At 34.6% G+C, this 7509-nt stretch overlaps 1 long non-coding RNA gene across 1 annotated transcript in view; it reads left to right on the top strand.

Annotated features, from left to right (window-relative positions):
• Window positions 1-5876, top strand: part of LOC138433782 (uncharacterized) — an 89056-nt gene extending 83180 nt beyond the window's left edge. Inside the window, exon 4 of the long non-coding RNA XR_011254464.1 lies at window positions 5665-5876. This is a non-coding gene — a long non-coding RNA (uncharacterized lncRNA). The remainder of the gene's footprint in view (window positions 1-5664) is intronic.
• The last annotated feature ends 1633 nt before the right edge of the window (window positions 5877-7509 follow it).

The following is a 7509-nucleotide window of genomic DNA, read 5'->3' on the forward strand; positions in this document are numbered from 1 at the left end:
TAGTGCTTTTGATTTTTTTGGATAAATACCTAGAAGTGGAATTGCTGGGTGATATGGTAGTTCTATTTTTAACTTTCTGAGAAAACTCCATACTATTTTCCATAGTAGGTGCCCCAAAATTTACATTCTCACCGACAGTGTACTAAGCTCCCCTTTTCTCCATGTTCTTGCCAACACTTGTTATTTATTGTCTTTTTGATAATAGCCTTTCTGACAAGTGTGAGGTGATATGTTATTGCGGTTTTGATTTGCATTTCTCTGATGATTAGTGATACTGAGTATCTTTTCATGTGCCTGTACGCCATCTCTGTCTTTGGGAAAAGGTTTATTCAGATACTCTGTCCATTTTCTAATCACGTTGCTTGTTTACTTGATGTTGAGTGAAATGAGTTCTTTGGATATTAAACCCTTATCAGATATAATTGCAAAATCTTTTCACATTCAGTAGGTGGCCTTCTCATTTTGTTGATGCATTTCCTCTGCTGTGCAAAAGCTTTGCAGTTTGATGTAGTCCCATTTGTTTCTTTTTGCTTTTATTTCCCTTGTTGAAGGAGACAGTTTCCCCTCCCTTCCCCCCCCCCCCCACCAAAAAAACTTACTAAAACCAATGCCAAACACCTTACTCCCAAAGTTTTCTTGTGAAAGTTTTATAGTTTCAAGTCTTACACTTAAGTCTTTAATCCATTTTTAATCACAGGATTTGAGATTTGAATTCTTCATTTTAACAAGGTATCTACAATTTGTGGCTTTTAGACTATTCATATAGAAACCCACTAGTCCATGTTGAACTATCACATATATAGAGATAAAGGATTATGGCATAGTAATCAGAAAGTGAATTCAAGCGAATTCACTCAGTCATGTCTGACTCTTTGCAACCCCACGGACTGTGGCCCACCAGGCTCCTCCATCCACGGAATTTTCCAGGCAAGAGTACTGGAGTGGGTTGTCATTTCCTTCTCCAGGGGATCTTCCCAACCCAGGGATAGAACTCAAGTCTCCCTCATCACAGGCAGACACTTTATTGTCTGAGCCACCAGGGAAGCCCGCAGTAATCAGAAGTTTCTGTCAAATTATCCAAATAATTTAATACACTCTGGGAGAGACCTAAGATAGAACAGTTGATAGTAAATGATTCTTTCATCACAGCACTAATCTATGATTTCTGCTCTACTGAAATATTTCAGTGGAAGATATCGAATAAAGTTTACTGTCAATATGTAGTGCTAAATTAATAGGGAATCAGAAAAAGCACCACTTATATGGGTGCAGTCTAACAAAAATATTGTGTAGAATGAATGAATGTTATATAGCATTAAAAACACATTAAAATTAAGAAGTAAAAACTTACTAGTGAATTTATTTTCACAAAGTCTTGATACAAAACCAAACATATTTAATGAATATGTACATATTCATTGTATTTTTTTGTTTTCAAAATTTGAAGTTCTTACAACAGCTTAAACATAGTGGGCTTCTCTGCCTCTCAAGTTAAATCTATTTATTTATTGCTATAAATAAATAGAAATCACATATTTCTATCTCCAAAATTGCCTTGGCTCTAATTCATATCAATTTACAATCAATATGAAGTGTCAAATAACAAAGCCAAGAATAACTTTATGAGAACATCTGAATAAGCATTTTTTTAAAAATTAGAAAAAATGCTTCTATATGGAACCCTATATCTATACAAAAGTATTTCATAATTTGTAATTACAATTCATTTAGGTGGGATAGAAATATTTAGACTCAATAAGTTTGACTGAAATGTATAACTGATGCTCTTTGTAACTCTCTTTTGAGACTCTACATCTAAGAAAATAAAAGGCAACATGGAGTTGCTGTTCAACATTGCCCACTTTAGATCCACATTTTTTAGTTTGCTAATAACTTTTCCATATTATGCTGATCTGCAATTTTTGAAACCATATTTTTAACCTAAGCAGTTGGCATAACTTGTAGGGTAACTGCTTTATTCTGGGAAATCTGGCTGCCATGATTAGTGGTTTGACTACAGTATTTCCATACGAGTAAGTTCCCACTGATGTATTTGTGGTTTCACATATACCAAGAAATATTCTGTGATGAGTGCTGGATGGAAAAGATTGTTCATCTCACAGTGATCTTTCTGGCCACATAGACATACCACAATCTGTAGCCGTAATCTTGAAATTTTGGCAGTCATAAATATACATTAGTCTTGCCAATATATATTCATTATTTAGACAGTTTTCTTTTGATGTTTTAACTTTTAGGAAATGAAAGAAAAAGAAATATGTCTCTAAAATTTTTCCAAATTTTCTATTGAATACCCCAAGCTACTTTAATAATTGACTTAGACCAATTTCAGAGTCACATTTCTAGAATCTTTATATATATATATTTAAAGAGAGAGAGAGAAAGAGGGAGAAAGGGAGGGTGGCAGGGAGAGAGAGAAAGACATACTGTGAGCAGTCAGAGTGCAGATGCAGCCAGGGTGCAGAAATTCCAATTGTTCCTTAAAAATATGTGCAGTTAAGGCACATAAAAGGATCAGTGGAGGACAATAACTTGTTTTTTCTTTCAGTCTATACCCACCAAGGAGAACAGACTCCAGTCACCATAAAAGGACCTCATCAGAGAAGGCTTTTAATATAAAGCATCTGTCTCAAGTTTTTTAAATGTGACTTCAGTTTTCCTCTTAAATACCATCACTGCTGACCTTTTGAAACAGAGCTGAAGTTTCTCTCTGCTTGAAATTGTTCATTCTCATAAAGAACAATGATCAATTAATGCATTTATTTTAATCTCACTCGGCTTTTCTTGAGAGCAAGCACATTCCAAAATAGCTCTCTGTGCTCTTTAAGTCCTAGTTACACTGTTTCATTTTACATCCAAAATGTGAATTTGCTAGAGCAATTTTCCTGATAATTGTTAAAGGAAAAGATAAGTGGTATTAGATGAAAGTTAATAACATGTAATATATGATATAAAAATCATATATTTTTATATGTTAAAGGCTGTTCAGCTGTTAAACAGGCTTTAATGTATAAAATTCAAAATGATAAAACATGTTCTTCCTTTTCCTCTTCCATTTATTTTGTTTTGTTAGTTGTTAGACAATTTTCATGAATTGCTTTTTGGGACATTTTTGTACAATTTTCCTTTGACCTTCTAATTTTTAGTTGGGGAACAGTAAGGGAAACAATCTGGTTTTGATGGAATCCCAAATTTTTGTAAGTGTGTGTGTGTTCTAAATAAACTCAACTAGGTCATATGACTCATGTCCTTTCCATGGTCTCATTTACGTCTACAAACTTTCTAATTAATTTTATTTGATCATATATACATTTCTAATTATTTCTTTAAAAAAACTGAACTATTTGCTAAGAAAGAGGTACTGTTTCAGGGTTTATTTGGTAAGATAACTTTGAAAGGTTTGTACAAATTTGCTCAATTTGCATACCAAAAATAAATACTTGAGCCCCTTGTGGTTTTCAAGGACAGTTGTTTTCTCTAGTTTCAGCTCTATGATTAAGCCTTAAGGAAGGGACGCAGGGTGATGAGAAATTCAATTGGTGCCTTTGGAAGATCTAACGGGCCTGCTGGGGATTTGTATGTTCTCCATTTTTCTTTTCTTTATAGGTACAGTAATAAGAAAAACTTTACCAAAAAGGTGACACAAAAGTGTACAACACAACATATGTCAAAGGCAAGTTTTATTTGAATCAGTCTCGCGAGAATATTCTAAACTTTACCTTCTCACAAATGAAGTTTTGTTATAAAACCAAAGCACATATAAGCAAGACAAATTCTCTGTGAACTTAGCTATTTGACTTCATGTAAACATATTTAAGAATAAGTGTGCTCTGCTATTTTATTATAGGTTTATTTTATGTCAGCATTTTTTGCTGGCATTTTTAAGGTTTAATGTTTACTTGGAAAAGATGGGGTCTCTGAATTCCTTTGAGACATGATCATTTATCTTGAAGTTATCCTGAAAATGCAGCAAGCCAGTAACGCTTTTGAAGAGAAGGATAAACCCCGTTTCCGCCCTGTAAATATGCTCTGAGTCCCTAGGAGTGTGAAAAGTTGAGAAATGAGAGAATGTTAGAACCATGCTTTTGCCTTGCATTCAGATTTATTATGAAGGGACAGAACTCTCCTCTGGTTACTCACTGGTAAAGAACTTTCCTGCCGATGCAGGGGACATGAGCTTGATCCCTGGGTCAGAAAAATTCCCTGGAGAAGGAAATGACTACCCACTCCAGTATTCTCACTTGGGAAATCCCATGGACAGAGGAGCCTGGTGGGCTACAGTCTATGGGGTTGCAGGAGAGTCGGGCATGAGTTAGCAACTAAACAACAACAGCAATAGAACTGTACACACAGATTTTGAGATGGTGGTATCTTCCTGACCAGGCATTAAACTTGGGTCTCCATCATTGCAGGCAGATTCTGTACCATCTGAGGCACCAGTGAAGCTCACTTTGAGATGATAAACAGATACAGAGGCTGGGATAGTTTTGTGGTTTCTACTTTCCTTTTTAAAAGGACTCTGGCCAGCCAGATGCCTCATGAACCTAGGAGCCATTGATTCAGTATTTATTTATAATTAGAATGTAAATAAAAGATGAAATATAGCTTTCTATGACTTTCTTAAGCTTTGGTTTATTTGGAGGACTTTCTTCCTTTTATGCCAAGAATAGCTAATGTTCAAGAACATTATTCCCAAAGTCAAAGATCAGTCTAGAGCTATAATCATGTCACATCACAGTATGAAGTTTTAAATCTTCATTCATTAATTCACTGTAGATTAGACTGAGCTGTTTTAAACCAAATGCAGTTTATATAAGTAATCTTTTTAAAAATAAGCTAAAAATTCATGTCATATATGGTTAAGATATTTTCAAAATCTAGTGATTCTAAGAAAGAGACACATATTTTCCTAACCACCATGGATGTCAGGAAGTCATGAAAGAAGTGGCCAGCTTATCTTCAGGCATTTTCCTGTTTAACTCCTTTTATGTAGAAAAGATGAAAACTGGAGGCCTTTACCAGAGATCTAGGGGAGAATTAAAGAGGATTTACTGGAGAAACAGGTTTTTTTTTTTTTTTTTTTTACAAAATTGCATCATACTGTTTACTCCTTAGCCTGCAAATGGTCCAAATTGTCTGAAGAATGAACAGGGCAGGTATCTGTGCTTAGTTCTTTGCCAAGTGTGGATTAGTTTTTAACCTCTCAACATTTACAACTATCTCCTCAATATCTGTCTCCTCCCATTCCTTATACTATGTAGTACAAGTTTTACTTTGTTTTCAATTAGATATTGTGAATAAAACAAATGAAAAGCTAAATAGATAAATGAGGTGTGTGTGTTTGTGTATGTATATGAGAGAACATGGTTTAAGATGATTCTTTGCCAAAATCTGTGTTCAAACACTTCCTACATGTACTTAGCTATTTATTGCCAATTATTAAATTACACTCACATTAAACTTTAAAAATTATGTAAAAAAGTGAAGTGACAGGAAGCACTGAAAAAGAGCAACAATTTTAAATTAGTCCCAGAGCTACATTAATTTTTTTCAAGTGTTAGTAGACTTCACCATAAAATTCTTTAATTTTTTTCTTTCAAAATGTAGCCAAGAAGCTAACATCTTTCTTTGCTTTCTTTACAGGAAAGAACCAGTATCTGGATTATTTCCAGGCCATCCAGACAGCTATTTCAACTGGAACAAGTGACCTTTGGAACAGACTAGAACATAGCAGACTGGCCAGACAGAGGGGAGGGAGTAGTCAACTGGGAAGGGCCCCAGCATGTTCCTATGAAATGTCATTTGAAGTAAGAAGACAGTAAAAACCTAAGGATAAATAAATGAACTTAAAAATATTTAAAGCCAATGAAAATTGTATGACTACAACATGGGAATGAAGGAAAGACACACTTTGAATCTTTACCTATCGTCCTTTTTTTGTTTTGGAGCATAGTTGCCCAACAATGCTGTGTTAGTTTCTCTTGTACAACGAAGTGAATCAACTACAGTATTCCTATATCTCCTTTTGGGATTTCCTCCCCGTTTAGGTCACCACACAGCACAGAGTAGAATTCCCTGTGCTCTATGGCAGGTTCTCATTAGGTGTCTAGTTTATACACAGTAGTGTATGTATGTGAAACCCAATCTCCCAATCTCCCCCATTCCCTACTTTCACTCCGTGATGTCCATACATTTGTTCTCCATATCTGTGTCTCTATTTCTGCTTTGCAAATAGGTTCATCTGTACCATTTTTCTAGATTCCACATATGTGCATTAATATATGATCATTTGTTTTTCCCTTTCTGACTTACTTCAGTCTGTATGACAGTCTCCAGATCTATCCATGTCTCTGCAAATGGCACAGTTTTGTTCCTTTCTATAGCTGAGTAGTATTCCATTGTATATATGTGCCACATCTTTATTCATCCTTCTGCTGATGGACATTTAGGCAGCTTCCATGTCTTGGCTGTTACAAATAGTATCATTCTTTAATTCACATGCTCAACAAATATAGTTCTCCACCTGCTGAGAGAATGTCTCTTAACTATACAACATTAATCTTTGAATCTTCACAACCTCATTGAAACTATAATAATCAATTAATAAATACTATTAACATAATTAATAGAAATAGTCAAATGTTTATCTCCCTTGACTGAACCAGATTTCCTTAGTCTATGAATCAATGGTGATTAATAAATGGTCATAGAGAATATCAAGGTTTTTATTTAGCAAATCATTGCTGCATAAGATAACAGTTAAAATTATGGCAAAGATTTTATCAGAGAGGACAAAGTGATTCTATTCTCCTAATATTTACTTGGAAGGCATATTGCTCTTTTCTTTCAGAGAGCACATGAAGTTTTAGCTTACATCATTAGCAAGAAACATGCTAAAGAATCATTAAACACTGAACACTTTATGAATAAAGTGTGTGTGGCACCAAAGAAGATACAAAACTCACATTTTTGGAGAATAAGTAGAAAAGTTAAAAAAATATGTTATTAAAAATTTATTTTAAATGTTTCCAAGAGAGTATTTTATTGATTTTTGCAAATATACTAGCAATGATAAGTTAATAAACCATGATTTATGGAGAAAATGCCATGAAATTTCAGAATGTCTTTAGCAGAGAATTTCACTAGGCCCAGCATATGCTGGGGAATTCTTTTAAGAAGATAGCTTCTACAGCTTCTAGCCAGACTCTCTTTAATGAGAACACCAACACTTAAAAGTCTAATGCAAGTTCCAAATTGCCTATAGAGCTGCTTGCAAACTGGAAATGTTTGGTTCAATGAATTCTGAGTGTGCATCTGAATAAACTCTAAAAATATGGCTAAATTAGCAAAGTTTTAGTTAAGTAGCTGCAGTGATACTATCGGGCTTCCCCAGTAGTTCAGCTATAAAGAATCCTCCTGCAATGCAGGATACATAGATTTGATCCCTGGGTAAGGAAGATTCCCTGGAGGAGGAAATAGCAACCGACT

This window comes from Ovis canadensis, chromosome 2, assembly GCF_042477335.2.
Source record: "Ovis canadensis isolate MfBH-ARS-UI-01 breed Bighorn chromosome 2, ARS-UI_OviCan_v2, whole genome shotgun sequence".
NCBI lineage: Eukaryota > Metazoa > Chordata > Mammalia > Artiodactyla > Bovidae > Ovis > Ovis canadensis.